The sequence below is a fragment of the Mercenaria mercenaria genome, chromosome 2, assembly GCF_021730395.1.
Source record: "Mercenaria mercenaria strain notata chromosome 2, MADL_Memer_1, whole genome shotgun sequence".
NCBI classification, from domain to species: domain Eukaryota; kingdom Metazoa; phylum Mollusca; class Bivalvia; order Venerida; family Veneridae; genus Mercenaria; species Mercenaria mercenaria.
Genome location: NC_069362.1, coordinates 27,945,823 through 27,965,135, shown reverse-complemented (window position 1 = coordinate 27,965,135; position 19,313 = coordinate 27,945,823). Strand labels below are relative to the sequence as shown.

The 19,313-nt window shown below is 33.1% G+C and overlaps 1 long non-coding RNA gene across 1 annotated transcript in view; it reads left to right on the top strand.

Moving 5' to 3' along the window:
- The window catches only part of LOC128552299 (uncharacterized), a 51,082-nt gene extending 41,146 nt beyond the window's left edge, over positions 1-9,936 (top strand). Inside the window, exons 2-3 of the long non-coding RNA XR_008369032.1 lie at positions 6,210-6,404; positions 8,464-9,936. This is a non-coding gene — a long non-coding RNA (uncharacterized LOC128552299). The remainder of the gene's footprint in view (positions 1-6,209; positions 6,405-8,463) is intronic.
- Positions 9,937-19,313: the final 9,377 nt, after the last annotated feature.

The window sequence follows — 19,313 nt, the reverse complement described above, 5'->3', positions numbered from 1 at the left end:
GATAGCCTTTTATGATTGTAGTTTCTAATATAGTATTTTGGTAACCTTATTTCGAAATAAAGTAAAATTTTTTATTTTATTGTATATTTTTTTAAAATTTTTTTTTTCATTTTGGTTAATCTTAAGATTTGGAAACATGTGTTTAAAAATTATATTGTTTTTCTATTTCATTTCTTGAATACGGACGTGAATTTAAAAACATTTTAAAATGAAGAAGGATAAGACGTTTTTTTTAGGGGAAACATTTTTTTTGTCTAAAAAAAATCTTTTGTGAGAATATTATCTGAGGCAAGGGTGGAAAAAATTTTAAAAAATCTCCAGATATTTAATAATAAAAATAATTTTTTTTTTTAAAAAAAAAATGGCAAATATTTTCGGAGAGAATTTGCTGATTTTCCCCCCGTTTTTAAAAAATGTTTTTAAATAAATGAATCGCGTAATTTGGGGGAAGGTTTTTAGAACACTAATATAGCCAATTTAAAAACGGGGAACCGGTTTTGTGGGCTCTTTTTTTTGCTACGAAAAGGTTTTTTGTTTTTAAACTGGGTTTCGTTTTAAAAAGTGGATGTATTTTTTTACATTTTAGTTGTAATAGAATGGGAAAGGGTTTTTTTAGTTTACATCCTGCACTTAATATGCTTTTGAAAATAAACAATTGTTTTCAGGTAAAATCTCTCCTTTAAAATATCTTCCCTACTTTTTTTTTGTGGACTTTTGTCCGGGTTTTAAGGGCAAATTTTTTAAAATGAGGTGGTGCGTGTTTTCGGCCCCTTTAAAAAACCCTGCATTATTTAAAAATTTAAAGTTGGGGGGGTTGTTTTAACGTTTTAAAAAAAACTATTAAACGCAAATTTTAAACACTTTAAAAAAGTTGGAAATGTATATCTAGTTTCTTTGGCGAAATGAAATGATGTCATTCTGCCCCCACCCTCATTTCATTTTTTATATTTTTACATCATTTATAGCGTTTTTTTTAAAAAATTTCCATTTTCAATATTTTTTAACTACAAGAGGTTTCCTTTTTATAACCCTTTTTTTTGCGTGCAAATTTTTTTCAGGTGCCAAGGGGATTTTTCAAATTTAAATCCAAATTTGGGCGGGGTTTTTTTGGGTTTTCCCAAAATTAGATTACGCTTTTGCCTATGTGAGAAATTTGGTCAATTTTTTGCTGACAGGGCAGCCCCCGGGTTTAGGGCATCGTACTCGGGGGCATTCGTAAACCTTTAACAGATAAAAAGGGTTACAATTTTTTGAGATCAAAGAAATGAATATTTTTCCCTGGGGTGCCCTTTTTGGGAAAAAGCTTACTTTTTGAATTCCAAACGAATGCATCATGCAAACTTTTTAAAAACGCTAAATTTGGGAAAAACATTTCAGGGGCATAAGGAAAAAGGTTTTTTACGTTCTTTTAAACAGACGGCAAATCGAAAGGGCCCGCAGTGGGAAAAAACATTTTACTGGAATAAAAGAAAAAAAATTTTAAACAGTAATAAAATGTGTTTTCTATACTGATTTTTTGCGTTTTCGGTGGGGGACCATATTTAAATTTTGCGGGAAAGGGTTTGTTTTTTTTTTTTAAATTTAAAAACGGGAAAATCTTAAAAAAGGGGTTTAATTTTTATTTATTGCTAAAAAGATTTTTTTAATGGGTTTTTTAGGTTTCAGGGTTGGGGGAATTTCCCGGGGTTTTCGAGGGTAACTGTTTAGCCGAGAGCCGGATATTCCCATCTGCACCTATAACCAGTGACAGAATCTTTTTCTTGCATACCAGCATGAAGAAATAATAATATTAATAATAATAAAATCAATCGAATGACTTCTTTGTAGAACTTTTTCTTATAGCAGCGTATAATTAAACAAAGCGCGGGAAAACAACGTCCGTAAACAGGAAAGATGTCATTACGTTTCATAGACAAATAACAATGTTTAGTTCCGATTTTGTTTTATCAGTTGCAGCGTAACGTTATGAATTTTTGATAAATTAATGTCCTTTGAATCGAGAAATATATTATCAGGAACCAAGAGGAACTGTCTAGGTATTGGATTTTTATTTCGTTTTTGAAAGAAAATATAACTACCTGAATCATCTCCATATATGTAGTTCGTAATACGTCATTTAAAGCACGAGAGTCATCTTACACCCCGGGTGTAAGATGGATTTTTCCAGCACTGGTAAAAATACCGGAAATCCCCGTCTGGTATGCAAGAATTACATTTTCTGCTTATTTCATATAGACAAAAAATAGAAATAACGCACAATCGTACGAGAAAAAAACAACTTTTTTTTAAAGTATCTATGTTATATATAATGTTAATTTAATCTGACTTGTCTCCATTGATGATAATGTTTTTCTCATACCCTGACTTTGTCTTGATTTTTCCTAACATACCGTAATCTGCTAAAGGTTTGTTTAACCTTCATTCTATGTCATCTTTCAGTGTGTGCCCCATATACCAGATTAGTTTAATAAAATAAAAATACGGGATAGTGCATATACGGGAAAAATCTGGCCAACGTATATTTCAGCAATACTGTTCCGTGTATTTCCCGTATACGAAAAGCAAATTCAATCTGTATGTGACGCAAATACGGGATCTGTATCCTACGTATATCTTGCATATACGGGAAAAACTCTGGCCCGTATATCAACAAAATACAGTTCCGTATATCCCCTTATATCAAATGCAAATAAATTCCGTATAATAATGTACCCATTTTTAAGAAGGGTGATACGAGTAACCCCTCTAATTATAGAGGAATCACATTAGTAAATGTCATTGGTAAAATTTTCTCACTTTTATTGAGAAATCGGATAAATAAATGGTGTGAATCAGAAAATGTTTTTACTGATACACAATTTGGTTTTCGTGACGGGCGTTCTACAGCTGATGCTAATTTTCTTTTACATACTATTATTCAAAAAGTTTTATCAAAAGTTCTAAGCTGTGGTGCATTTTCATCGATTATCAGAGAGGCTTTGATACCGTTAATCGTGATGCATTGTGGGTAAAGTTACTCGAAACTGGTATCAGCTGTAAAATGGTCAATATGATTAAATGTATTTATAATGTTGTTCAATCTTGTGTTAAGTTGTCAAGTACTATGGAGTTGTCAAAATTCTTTGAAGCTACAATCGGTCTTAAACAGGGAGCACCTTTGTCTCCCCTTTTATTTATACTATTTATAAATGATGTTATTGGAAATTTGGATATTAATTCGTTAACTGATAGAGGTCTTGATTTGTTAACAATGTATATGATATTATTTGCCGATGATATGGTCTTGTTCACTACTGATCCGAAAAGACTGCAGGCACAAATTGATAGTATTTACCAGTATTCAGAAACATGGGGCTTGAAAATTAACGTTACCAAACTAAAATATGTGTATTTGAAAAGCGTAAACAAAACGTTTACCCTGACTTTATCCTAAATGGAGAAAAAATTGAAATAGTGGATAATTTTACTTACTTAGGTGTAAAATTTACATACGCTGGTAATATGTCAGGAGCTGTAAAATCCCTATATGATCAAGCGCTTAGAGCTTATAATAATCTTTTATCATTGTTCGATAAAGTAAATTTTGATATTAAAACAAAACTCTCATTGTTTGACAAAATGGTGGTACCAATATTACTGTATGGTGCTGAAGTGTGGGGAATCTATAATAATACTAGTTACAAATACGTTGATAAACTACATATAAGATTTTGCAAATATATACTTGGAGTCAAATATCAAACTCCAAATATTGCAGTACTTGGAGAGCTGGGAAGGTTCCCATTATCAATCACCTGTAGAGAAAGATCAATAAAATATTGGTTAAAAATTATGAAAAATAATGATTCATCTATGTTTAAAATGTATAATGATCTCTGTCAAAATGTACAAGCAAATTGTTGGGCAACTAGAATAAATTCAGTCATTGATCATCTTGGTTTTGGTAATATAAGGCGTGATTATGTTGTAAATGTAAATTATTACCCGATTATACAACGTAGAATTCGTGACCAGTACATTCAAGAATGGAGAGGAACTATTAGCACCATGCCAAAATTGGATTACTGTTGTAAATATAAAACAGATTTTGTATTCGAAGATTATCTATTTAATATCACAAACGATGATCTGAGAAAACATTTTTCTAGTTTAAGATTTTCTACTCACAACTTAGAGATTGAATTTGGTAGATATAGAGGTATTGAAAGAGAAAACAGACTGTGTAAGCTATGTAGTCAAGATACAGTTGAATCAGAATATCATTTTATGCTATGTTGTGACACATATAGAACAGTAAGAAGAACATATTTTAACAATATTTCTTGGCCTTGTGTACAGAAATTTTTCACGCTTATGTCGACAAAAAGTAAACGTCTGCAAGTAAAAGTAGCCTAATATATTAAAGACTGTATGTCAATTAGGAAAATGCCTTGGAAATTTTAACTGTTTCTTAAATGTATGTTGTATGATTATGTGAGTATATATATAGGTATATTTAATATTCATTACTACATTGTACTTGTAGTTATTTTTGTCTTTGCCATAGTTTTTTTGTGTTGTAAATGGCCAAAGGCAACTTGTTTGCTGATTATGCCAATAAATTTGAATTGAAATTGAATTGTTAAAATAAACAGCCCGCCCAAGACCATTTTATGGAATATTAACCAATGACTACCGTGGAAACTGACGGTATGCTAAAGTTATCGTCGTTAATTTATTATTCTAAATGAAATTAAATTATAATATTGACCGTCACATTTAATGTTCAAACACACCAAAAAATGACAATATTTCATAGATCAAAGTATTTGTCTTGCCTTACGCTGGTAGAAGTGTAAAAATTCACTTTTCTTGAAAATTATTCTTAATGGTAAATAGCAGTTTGAAATAAATGATGTGTTATTCTAAATTCTTAAAGGAAAATGCATGTATTTATTTATGCCAGCGGACTAGGGGTCCAATGCTAACTGGATTTGTTATAGAAACGACCAGATCTAATCCCGTTAACAAAATAGAAATCAATATATTATTATATTATCAGACTATCTGGCATTGATTTCATTTACTCTTCCTACTTAATCGTTGTGTAGGAATCAATACCTGTTAGTAAATGTATTGTAGCTATCATTTCTATATGACCATTGATGACAAAATTTGTTTAGCTTGAATTGCCATGCGTAGTTACGGCTTTAATGTAAGTATCAATACTGATACTGATACACATAATTATATCATTAATTACAAAAGATTATATGACGTCGAATTCTAACAAGCCACCAATCAATTTTTCTAATAACAAGAGATAACTTAACTATTGGAAATAGTTAATACTGCTGATTGTTCTAGCTGACATGTATTGATGCTGTACATTTTCTCTTATAAATAGATAATAGAGTTTATCAAACTGTTAGTAACAATGATACTATTACACAAAATTGTACTAATGGTGACATAACGTCCACTGGCCAACTAGATTTCTATTGCCACCTAGAAATACATTATTAAAACAACAACATCTGCCCATCGGCATCTTGCCTATATCAGCAGAATCCCAAAGCAGAAGGACAAGTCACATTTTTGCAGTAAATGACAGACTTGTTCCTTGGATTCTGCAGGTAAGGTATTTTGTTATATTTTTTGAGAAAATTATTATCATTTTATATACTTTAGTATCTTGTATATTGCGGTTAAGTATGATTAGGTATTTGAATGATTTGTTGTAATGTAATGATAATTTCAATGTTAAATTGCTATAAAAAATGTATTACGTGTATTTTGTGACTATAATTTCTTATTCACATACATTCAGTCATTTCTTTCCAGACACTGTATTTTGAATATTCATTTATTTATAACTGAAGTTATATTAGGGTAATCTGCGCGAAAAAATGGTAGTTCAAGTGTAATGAATTTCTTACTAATCATTTTGAAAGAATATTGTAATGATAGATAAATTGTTTATTATTAGACAGTATATCTATATTTTATAAGTATCATACTTCTTGTTTGCTCATAATATATTCAGCATTTTACATGTTTGCCCCATGTTTATTGGTAATTTATGACAAATAAATACCTTTCATTTAGCATTCATATTTTTCATATACTAGTTCACTGAATACAGTTATACTTTGTATTCTTGTTGTTTTGTATAAAATAAAGTCACATTTATGCAGTTACATGACAGACTTGTTCCTTGAATTCTGCAGGTTTTATCCCAGTGGCTTCCGTAACCCCAAAATTATAACGGTTACATTTGGTGAAGAATCCAACGATCCAATCCTCTCTCTGTATGAACAGACTCAGTCTACGAACAAGGTCACTTGATAGAGATACTGCCGCCAAGCGAGAGTCATCACAATCTTCAAGGACGTCACAGAACCAGTTCAGACAAGACATGGCAGGTAACACCTCATTATTACCTAAGTTTTGTGTTGGCATGGAGCCATTTTCATGGTTGGAAAGGTGGGAGAACTATGCCCGACTTCATAAAATAAGTGGGGAAGACAAACCACACTGGTTTGGCCTCTTTCTAGGGGAAGGACTGCCCATTAGGTGGTTTTCTGGGTTAAGTGCTACACAGAAAGCAAATTATGACCAGTTGAAAACAGCCTTTCTAGACCATTTTGTAGAAAGCGATACACATAGGTATAGGATGCTTGCGAATTTTCAAAACAGAAAACAGTTAAGCTCTGAAACAGCACAGCAGTTTCAATGTTCAATTGCTATAAAGAAATGTATTACGTGTATTTTGTGACTATAATTTGTTATTCACATACATTCAGTCATTTCTTTCCAGACACTGTATTTTGAATATTCATTTATTTATAATTGAAGTTATATTAGGGTTATCTGCGCGAAAAAAGGTAGTTCAAGTGTAATGAATTTCTTACTAATCATTTTGAAAGAATATTGTAATGATAGATTAATTGTTTATTATTAGACAGTATATCTGTATTTTATAAGCATCATACTTCTTGTTTGCTCATAATATATTCAGCATTTTACATGTTTGCCCCATGTTTATTGGTAATTTATGACAAATAAATACCTTTCATTCAGCATTCATATTTTTCATATACTAGTTCACTGAATACAGTTATACTTTGTATTCTTGTTGTTTTGTATAAAATAAAGTCACATTTATGCAGTTACATGACAGACTTGTTCCTTGGATTCTGCAGGTTTTATCCCAGTGGCTTCCGAAACCCCAAAATTATAACTGTTACAGAAGTAAAATATAAAGAACGATCCAGCGACAATTTACGATATAAGAAACATATGAAACTAGAAATGAAATTGCTTGGTTCTTTCATTATCCATATCAGATCCTGTTTAAAATAAAACAGTTTAGAATATTTTTATTTGAACATCAGTAGTAGAAGCAGTGCAAGATCACTTTTTAACTTCACTTTCATTAGAATTTCTGACATCTTCCCCAGTGGCATAAATCAGTTTGAAAAAGTTCTAACCTTTGTCAATATACTGGTAATACTTTTTAAATATGTATTCCCTCAATTTCTTAATCAGCGTATAGTCAATGGGAAAAGCCTTCTTGCAACTGACTTTTAATCACTTGCTCCTCATATCCATGGTTTCAACCACTGCTCGGACTGTCATGTTTGTAAACCATCCAGTCTGCTTTCTTTGAGGAAATAAATAGATATATAGCGGACACAAAACATGTTTTCATAAAAAGTTTTAAATTTTGATATTTTACACATATATTGATATACTGATATTCAACAAGTATTTAAACACGTATTAAAAAAAAGTTTTACATTTTAAATTTCAACTCACAGTTGTGTCACTTTTTAAAATCTGTTGATCAAACGGTGAAAGGCATTTTTATCTTGTACTGAAACAAAATAATATCTCTATTCACTGTGTTGTTTAGAACAATTACTCATTTTATATTTCTCTCTCAGCCACCATTCGGTTAAGAGACTGAAGCCTAATTACTGGTTCAAAAGGATGTTTATTTGGAACGAAGTATTATTTGTTACAAGTAAATGAAAAACGTTTCGTAGCGAAAACCTTTGGTATTTGGCAGAAAACAACATTAACAATGATGTTATAATGTATAAACATGAAACAAATCGTTTGTCAATCTTTAGTATCGCTTGATGAGGGAACGTTTCTTTCTGAACGTACTTTCTTGCCTTCTATTCACATTGTCAAATACCAGAACTGTCCGTCCGATATTAGACTTTCGTCATTCTAAAGGTGCCTTCTTACTTTCTATTCACATTCTAGTGTCAGAACTGTCCATCCAGTCGATATTAAACTGTCGTATTATAATTTATATAAGATGATACAATGCGAGTATTAAATTATTCATTTTTCAAGCAACTTCTATAGAGTTATTGTTCAAATGGAAGTTCATTCGGACAATGTTTGGACCATCAGAAATAAAGTATCTTTATGCAAATCATTATTTAGAGGACATTTTTCTGTTTTCAGTGTGATATCGAAATATATCTTCACCGATAAGGGAGACAATTCAATACTTTCACGAAGGCGGAGCAGGTTGAGTTGATGTCTTGTGATAATTAACTTAGACAACAACCATGTAAATGTGCTGTCGCCAATATAATCTACCAAACGATAAAAACAGATGAAAAGTGGAGGAAGCGCACATATACGTGAATGGCAAGTTCAAGCAACCAATGTTATATTTCTAAAGCATTAGTATTATTTCTTTTGAAAACTTTAGTATAGCTAGCTTGTTCTAGCTGTACGTGACTCTTGTATGGCTTGAATATTAGGGTAACTAGTAATTCTTAAGGCAACAATGGGAGGTAATTAATGAATAAGAGAAATATTTTTTCCTGAAAAAAATAATAGAAGTTCGGCACTGTGAGTGATATAAAGAAATATCTCGCTGACAATTTTCAGTATTTCACCAGTTGGCATGAAATAAATAACAATTTTGGTCATTTTCGCTATTAAATATTTACAGTGTATGCAAGTCAAATAAGATTTAAGAAGTTTTAGAAAACTATGAAAGCTCATCAGTGACAATTGAAGTGTGAAATATAGATCTACTAGTTTATGTTGAGTCTGGCATGAAATATGATCTTTGTAACATATAACGCTAGAGGCTGCATTGTACCTACATGCCAAGGTGGCGATTTGAAAATCTTGAGAACATAGCGAACTGAGGTTAGGGTCTGTAAAATACTTTGCAGACCTATTCCGACGCTACGCTTACCTATACTATATTTTGCTTATATGCCTCAACAAAAAACCTTTTTCTTCGAGCCTTAATATATTTGAAATCATTAAACATTTCCGGAGCGGAAAACAATTGGATAATCCCATCGAAATTACAACTCGTTACGCAGTTGTAATATATCAGTGCATTACGATGTAATGTCTAGCCCCAAGCGTATTCTGAAAATGGTTTCGAAGCACTGTTACAGATGTAGAATTCTTTCCCGCCGTGCTGGCTGACAAAAGGTCCCTCGTGCATGAAATTATGCCTGGAGGCTAGTTAAGAAAACAATATTTAAGATTATTCACATTTATTTGTTCTGCTTGAAAATACATGTATGTATGTATGTATGTATGTATGTATGAATGTGGTTAATGTTATCAATGTATTTCAAATGAAGAATAACGTAGAAAACAGATATATGAAGCTCTTTTAATAGTATATAAAAAGAAGCAGTTGTGCATTTAAGTCATTCCTCGCTAAAACTGTTACAGATTGATTATCGTTTTGCTAAGAAATTTTAGTTAAAGTCTTCTATCATTTGGTTTAGAGTTTGTCCAAGATTTCTTTACATATTTAAATTTCGAGTCATAAGGTCTTATAGACAATAAAATGTTATATTGAGAATCAGCAAAAATGATAAGTGAGCCGTGCCATGAGAAAATCAACATACTGGGTTTGCGACCAGCATGGATCCAGACCAGCCTGCGCATCCACGCAGTCTGGTCAGGATCCATGCTGTTCGCTAAAGGTTTCTCTAACTGCAGTAGGCTTTAAAAGCGAACAGCATGAATCCTGACCAGACTGCGCGGATGCGCAGGCTAGTCTGGATCCATGCTGGTCGCAAACTCATTATGTTGGTTCTCTCATGGCACGGCTCAAGTATTTTGAAAGATATAACGGCATTATCTTGTGCTAGACGACAAACATTTTGCTATTAATATCTCAAGTGTATGAAAAACCAAGGATTAATATCCAACAGGTAAATTCACATTAAAAGAACGAAGCCTCACCAAAGCGCAACGCACAACAGCGAACACGCACAAGAGCAATACACAGAGACAAACACAAGCACAGACAAAGACGAAAAACACAAATTGATACAAGGAACAAATAATGGAACATGAAAGATCACTTTTTAAATAATTAATTGTTTCATATAAACTTGGAACAGTTCTGAGCTGATTTACGCAACCTACTAGCTAGCTGCAACAGAACGGCATAACGAAGTCGCACAAATCAGCCACCATATTATCTCTAATGATGAGAAATAAAAGGTTTCATGGAAATGGCTTTACGGATGTATAATCAGTTATATAATATTATTTTTTAGAAAGACTCAAATTTACATTTACTTTACCAGATTGACTTAACGTGTATTGTTGCGTGATTACAAATTTACACAGTCCCAGATTTGACAACTCAACTCTATCTCAACTATATCTCTCGGAATGTTGTCCCCAAGGCTTGCTACTGCTTGTCATTATTTGTTGCGAGAATGTATGAGTTACCTCTCGTTTATCGATATAGAACAACAGACACTCGGAACATTTTCAAATTCATATCACCGTAGCTGCTTTCTGGGGACATTTTTAGACATATTAAGACGCAAGACAGTCATTTTTAGGTTTACGCACTACATGTATATACAGTGAATATAAAGAACTACACATTGCGTAAGAAAGACAAGTTCTCTTTAACTAATATATTTCTTAAATTATGGTATAGGGAAACAAAAAAAAAATGTGTCACTTTTATTTAATTGCAAAATCAAGTGTGCGTTTTTTTTCTAACCCATTCGCTTGTTCAGAATTTGATGCACATATTTACGCTATTATCTCATCATTTATTAAGGAGTGGATATGCATCTATGTTGATAACGTCGTTTTATATGCACAAAAATATCTGCACTTCCATGAAAGCATGTTTCTTATTTCGATGTCCATGTAACTTCGCATATCCTTTCCGCAGCCTTAACGTACTAAAACGTATTAGCGTCTGATGGCGCTTTCACGCTTTCGTAGAATGAACATTTATTACACGAAACTTATTTTGAAAATATTTCTGAAATGTCTACGTTTGCAGCTCTCAAATACGATTATATCTTACATCTGAGGCATCTACTGACACTCTCAGACAACATCAAAAATGACAATTTGAGCGATTTGATGAAGTTCCGAAATTATCAATGTACCCTTGGTTCGTTACGGACCCCTGTGGGATTTGTGTTTATCCAGAACTCAAATACTTTTTGATAGATTAAAAGCTGACATGCTGTACTAAAGCCCAGGTAATTTCAATTCGTGATAAAGTGCACAAGAGCAATACACAGGCTCCCCAACAGCAAAAAAAAAAAAAAAAAAAAAAAAAAGAAGTTCACGCGCATACATTTAGACGGGGTGACCCCTGCGCGTGACCCCTGACTACTACGAACCAAAATGCGGCTTTCGTTTTCAAGTTTAGCATTTCTACTTTCATTTTATTTACATCCGGAAATAGCTGAAGGTCGAGTGACGTCATTTTCTGTGTTGTCAAAAACATACATATACCTGGCGAGGTTGCATAAATATGTGCTGGCCGTCCTAAGGATATGCAGTATTGCCAATGAAATGACGACACCTTGTCTATATTGATGCAAGGTCTAAGGACCAACAAATGTATAATTATTGATTCGCTTTCATGGTCCTTAACTTTTTCTTCTCAAGGATCTGTCATAAGAACTGCGGGAATGCTAGTAGTCTTTGTTAGATTGTAACTTTGAATCAAAACGACCTGTTTTTCATAATAATCCGCAGACCATTCCGCTATTATGTTTTTCGACACTTTCAATTGCGTGACGCGGAACCTAACATTGGGTAAATGACGGGGTGGGTATAGGAGGGAGAGAAGATCTTATAAAAATGCTACAGACCAAGTTTGATGAAGAGTCATCAAGCGGTCTAGTAGAAGTCGTTCAAAGGGTTTTCTATTTTAACTCTAGCGGCCCCTAATAAGAACCAAATGCACTCATTTGAACACATTTGAGAGGGGACCTCGCCAGAATGCTACAGATCAAGATTGGTGTAATTCTGACCAGTAGGTTCAGCAAAGATGTCTAAGTATAAATGTTAACGACGGACGCAAGACGACGGACGCTGGACCATCCGCCTATATTGATAGCTCACCCTGAACATTTTATTCAGGTGAGCTAATAAGGCAGCTCTATAATAGTGGTAATTAGACGGCTTTCCACTCTTATAACATCAAATAATTTCTTGTCACATTTAGAATGTTTGTTATGCGTTACAGGATCAGAAAATGGAAACGCAATTTGTTCAAAGTTGTCTTAAATGTCAATGACTGCTTATTAGGTAGATAAAAAATACTAGAGCCTTAGCAAATCCTTTGTCAACAGATAAAATGTAGGGTAAAGCACGTGTGTAATGCAAATAAAGGTAAATCTGGGTAGTAACGGATTATGTGCCATATCTGTTCTAATCAGTAAAACAATGTAAGCATGTTTTGTAGCGAGAAAGTAATAAGTCATGAGATTATTTTCTTGATCTGACTAACAAGCTTCAATTCAAACTGCAAACATTAGTTTCAACTAAAATTTCATGGGTAAATGTACATCTATTATAAACACATGGTTCTCGCATCTATATAGCTATCTCTCATTAAACGGCAAAAAGAGCTCAACAGTATATTTTTGCAGAATGAAATCTGTAACAATACTGAACACGGAAGGTAATGAAATATGTGACACTAATACCGCCTCCTAATACCGGCATTACGGCGCTCTGTTTTGAATAAAACATTAAATGGACACTATGATTTAGACTGATTAAAAACGATGAAAAGACAGTTCAAAGACAAAGGCAAAGTCTAAATTTTTCGATACCTGTCTTTAGTTAAATATATCTGATTGTATTTAAGACGAAACCATATCAACAGTTAGAGTTAATGCAAACAGTATTGCCATTCGTCTTCCATACTGAATATATCTAATGGGCATTATTACAATATCATTGGCTCAAAGTCTTTTGAAACCACATGGAATATAAAAACAATACCGTTTTAATATAAAAGCAATTTTCGTATTCGAAAGCAATTTCCTGTGGCTGTAATTCCGATCTAGAATAATTCAACAATTTAACATTCGATATTTTGTAATCAATAGCTGATTTTATTCCGCTGTGACAGATTTTTGTTGCATTTTAAACGCTGATTGAGAACCACATTATACCTTTAAAATGTCACATGAATCTGTTTCTAATTGGAAGATTTTTCATTAGTTACAACTGCAATAAAATTGTTTAAATGTTTACAAGATTTCCTCTCTTGAACTGATAAATAGATCTTCACCAAGCTTGGACTGTGGCACCGTTTCTTAGACACCATTTAGCATAAATTCAGTTCAACTGTTCCGGATGACTGATTTACTGTTCCTCTTTATTCTTCCATTTAGCTCTTTATCTAAAATGTTGATTAGAAATGCTTCATCAGTAACAATAGGTTCTGTTTTCAGGCATCGTGGTAATGGTTTTCATACACATTTATCATGGAGACTCTGATTTCAACTTTATCAGCAAAACTCACTAGAAAAAAACTATATTACGAAATATTCACATTTGGCAAGAAAGCACTCATTCATATCATATGTAATACAAGTGACTATCATATACACTTTTTGGCCGTTTTCATAGTTGAAATCCGGAATAATTTCGTTATAGCATTAAAATTAACGTATGTGTGTATGAACGGTATAAGATTTTATTTTCTAATTCGCTTTGCTCAAATAAAAATACATCATTTAGCCACTTATCAAGTACCTCAGAAATAAGTACCTACAACAATCATATACGTTTAGGCAATTGCTTGCTTTTTTTTCCCAAAACTGTGTACTATACATTTCATTTCAATTTGTCTTGTTTAAAAGCTGACTTTTCCTAATCAGTTGACTCTATAAAAGCAGGTAGAGAAGTTGTTCAGGTTTATGGTCAATTTCTTCAATATCAAAATCAATGAATTCATGTTTTGATTTTATAGGTCTCAAAGTAATAGTAATAACAACTTCTTTTGAAAAAAATAGTCGAGAAGCCAAAATCGACGTAAATGATAAGAAAGTTTACAGTTTTACTTTGCAACAACATCTAATATAACATTTAATTTTTTTCTGGAAGACGATAATTATGATTTTCATGCTTTTGTATTTCCATCTGTTGATGTCTAACTTTTTTAACAATTCGTATTTGTACCAAGTTTACTTGTTCTTGAAACTATTAGAAGCACGTTTACTTGTTCTCGAAACTCTAGGCGTCAACAGGTTAGTTGTATGTTTACTTGTTCTCGAAAGTCTAGTTGCCAACAAGTTTGAAGCATGTTTACTTGTTCTCGAATGTCTAATTGCCAACAAGTTTGAAGCATGTTTACTTGTTCTCGAAATTCTAGTTGCCAACAAGTTTGAAGCATGTTTACTTGTTCTCGAAACTCTAATTTCCAACAAGTCAGAAGCACGTTTACTTGTTCTCGAAGCTCTAGTTGCCAACAAGTCAGAAGCATGTTTACTTGTTCTCGGAACTCTATTTGCAAACAAGTTAGAAGCATATTTACATTGTAAATCTGTACATTTGCTTCTGGTTGATTTATATGTTTCAAAACAGAAACATTCAAGCTGAAATGTAGCATTATATATATAAAATTATTCGCGTTTCGAAATTACTTTTCTTGGTAGTTTATCCCAGTACTAGTTTGGTCTGAAGTTTATGCTAGTATATTTGGGCGCTCTTTGTCACGTGAATTTCGTGAAATATTTCGGTGTATATAAGTGTGAACTGATATTGTTTTTACCGCTCGAGGTTTATGATTGGCAGCAAACAGTCTGTACCCACCCTCCCTCCCATGATGTATGTTGGTGCTTGTATTTTAGTTATAGCTTGCTTCTACGAAACAAACTGGAATGAAAATCGCTTGTCGAGAATATTAGTTTATTTTATTGTAAAATTAAATGTTGTTTTTGGGTTGTTTACTATTCTACGCAGGTTATGTTAAGTTTTGAATATATATAATGTGTGTTTGTTTTTTTGTTTTTTTCTAAGTAGATAACTCCGATTGTTAGTTGTAAAGCTACAATTTTGGTTGTATCTGTTTGGTTCTGGTGATGTCTTTTCTAGTAAAATCTTAAACACCAGATAAAATTAGAGATTTTATTAATTATTCACGTCTGTGTTTTACGCAAACTTGAAACATTTATCTTAACAACATGATTAAATTTACTTTTAGTCTCGTTTCAGTTCAAATTTACCGGATGCTAGATCGCTTGGAACCATACGAAGAACCTTAAATCGATTGTTGAAATATGAATTTACTTCGCGAACAATTGTACACATATGCTGCCAATTATATACCTTATTCCTACTTTATTGTTTCTTTTTTTTTTTGTCTTGTTGAAGGTAATTGAGATTAGAGAATAACTGATTTACTCACAGCTTTAGCGTGAGTAACTAATGTTAATTATGTAGATCTGTAATCTAACGGGAGGCATACACCTCAAAACATTACACTATATCCTAGTACTCTTACTGACAGTTATCGTACGAGAGGAATTATCTAAAGAAAGCATAATATCCCAAGCGGGATGCAATTCTGCAATCTTTGAATTTAACAACTTCAAAAAATACAAAAGACAGGATGTTTACTCAATGACATGCCGTCGCTTTCTTATGGAAGCGTCCTGGTGCCAACAGAGAGATTTAAATTTGTTTTACGTACGACTTACTATCTCCTACGTAGGAGTTAGTATCTCCTACGTAGGACATAGTATCTCCTACGTAGGAGATATTAAGTACTACGTAGGAGTTAGTATCTCCTACGTAGGACTTAGTATCTCCTACGTAGTACTTAATATCTCCTACGTAGGACATAGTATCTCCTACGTAGTACTTAGTATCTCCTACGTAGGACATAGTATCTCCTACGTAGGAGATATTAAGTACTACGTAGGAGTTAGTATCTCCTACGTAGGACTTAGTATCTCCTACGTAGTACTTAATATCTCCTACGTAGGACTTAGTATCTCCTACGTAGTACTTAATATCTCCTACGTAGGACATAGTATCTCCTACGGAGGAGATATTAAGTACTACGTAGGAGTAAGTATCTCCTACGTAGGACTTAGTATCTCCTACGTAGGAGTTAGTATCTCCTACGTAGGACATAGTATCTCCTACGTAGGACTTAGTAACTCATACGTAAAGGGTTCCCATTTTGCGGCGCTGCAACGTTCTGTGGTCCTACTTGCGTTTCCGGTACATGTGTTAATTGAACATTGCTGGTTGACTTTTTAATTGCGTGCTGATAAAAGGCATTTATTGCAATATTTCATTTATATTCTTGTATTTTATGTGTTGTCTCGAGAAGGGGGCTTAAAAAATAACTTTTCATTGAATTCCGTGAAATAATCTCTTAACCACTGTTTCTAACCAATAACAAAGAACGAATTTATATAGACCTGACTGCATGATACGATTATCAAGTTCTATAAGATTTAGTGAGTTTCAACTAGTCAATTATTCTTTTATCTAGTCACTCTGATCAAACAAAATTGTAAAGGTTATTTCTCATGAAATTAGCTCTTATAAAAAAAATAGCCTGTACCGTGAAGAGCGATAAAGGGGAATAAATTATGTTTACCAAGTTACTCGTCATTAATTTCTTCTCTCTAGGCATAAACTTAACAAAACAAACGATAACCAGATTTAATGACTGGAACCTACAAATTCGCCGTGATATTCGGTAATTAAAAGATTTTACTGTTAAAAAAAATGCTTCACTTTATTTAAATACTATTCTATTCTTCCTCTTTTTCACAATTTCACAACATATACAATTATATAAAAGATACACACACCATATTAAAGAAAGCAAAACCGTCGGACCACAAGTTGATATGACATTAGTTTTTCGGAACACTATTATTGAGTGTATTCTCGGGAATAGATCACAAAATTCAGTAGAAAAAGATATATAAAGTTGGCTAAATATAGTACTGTAATTAAGAGAAAATTTTACAGTAATTAAGACTCTTAGAGAGAGAGAGAGAGAGAGAGAGAGAGAGAGGAGTTAGACGAATATTTGAATTTTATATGAATAATGAGACATGTGCAAGATCCACATCCCTAGCTGAAAGGTCAAGCTCACTTTCGGCCGAGACGGAACTATTTTTGTCTGTTCTAGATCGGTATTTAACCAGTCGGGCGTTCAATTCATACGCATCTGAACTCTGTCAGGGTTCCCACGTCAGGGAAAGTGGGGTGAATTTTGTAATTAGTCAGGGAAATTTGGACTTTGGGCAAAAGTCAGGGAAAAGTCAGGGAAATTTGGAGTCGTACATGTGCGAATCCAGCTTATTTTCTCAGAGGGGTCCAAACCCCTCCCCAACCCAGAAAATTTTGAAATTTAGCGCTTTCAGCATTCGGGGCATTTTAGGAGCATTTAAGAACACTTTTCCACTGCAAGTTTATATATAATATATCCTTATTTTCACAGTTTTATGTGCTAACCTGTTAAATTTGGGGAAAATGATAAATCAAGTTTTCTTCAAGGTAGAATTCTTAGTTTCTTTTAGATAATTGATATAAATATGAATTATGTCGGGATCGTATGAAGCAGCAGCCGCATTATACTTGAATGCGGTCCTAATATTGCCTTTTTCGAAAAAAAAACAAACATTTTCTTTCCTTCTTCTCTTCTTTCCTTTTTCAAGGATTTTCCAGAGAGGGTCCGGACCCCCGGTCCCCCACCCCCTCTGGGATCGCGCATGTTGTAGGTCGAAGGTTTTAGGAATCAGTTTTAACATTAGCTAAAAAGATAACATTAGCTTAAAAGATCTAGCAGTGTTTTAAAGCTACCTCTATAGGCAAAATTATTAAGGCACCTTATTTGAAAGATTTAGCTTGTAAACCTTAACCCTAAGACTGCACTGCCTGGTAACCACTTTTGTGGCCAGACTAATTAGTGTACTACAATTGACAGAGGTCCACTTTTCGAAACCTGCTCATTTTAAGACCGATGTCAAATGTTTTATTCATTATTTAATTGCTCAAAAGAGTTTTGATGAAATTGAAATAGTTGTTATTTTGTGCACATATAGATGTCAGTTCCACCATGACTTCGTCTACGTGATATTTCGCGCCATACATTTTAAATGTATAAACTAACTCTGACTTTTTTTTCATGGAAAATTAAGCATTTGTTTTTCATAAGAATAAAGCATGAATAGTTCAGCAAAATATAATTTCTAAAACACTCGCCTTTAAATATGATTACAGACTCCCAATTACTACTCAATCATTTAGTTTAATCATTTTTTATTGTACATATATATGGAAACATAAACAACAATCACATACATCATATATGTCATATATACAAATGGGTTGGGCTAAAAGTTATTGAAACGTTATGTCGTGCTAATATTAGAAACATCAACGTTCGTAAAGCGACGGTTGTATTTGGATGTCGTCGTGAACGTCGTTAGCAATTTATAGTGTGGCAGCATTTTTCGCAAGATAGACAAGAAATAAAGAAATGTTTAAGAAAAACCAACTTTTTGACCAACCTTAAAACGCTCAATGTAATTGCTTACAACAGTAAGCCAAGAGCTCTTTTGGTTTAAAGGCAAGCAGCAAGCATTTTCGTGAAACAAGATATATCATGAATTTTATTTGATTTCTCTTAGAGAGAGATAGAGAGAGAGAGAGAGAGAGAGTCTACTTTTGTTGATAATTGTATCTTAATTAAAGAGCTATCTGTATAATTAATTTCCTTACCTTAAAAGATATTTCAAAAGAAGATATCTCTCTTGGAGAAGAGCTTTCAGTCACAGACAAGAGACAGGTTTAAATATATCTTTCTCTCAATTAAACTTCTAGCCCATCATAATGCAGATATTGAATTGAAACTTCACATGTGTCTTTGGGGTTATAAAACTAGTTGACAGCATCAAGTCCCATAACTCTGACCTGCCTTTTAGCCAAATTATGCCCCCTTTGGACTTAGAAAATCCTGGTTAAAATTTTGCGTGCAAGTACATACAGTACATGGTACATCTTTGATG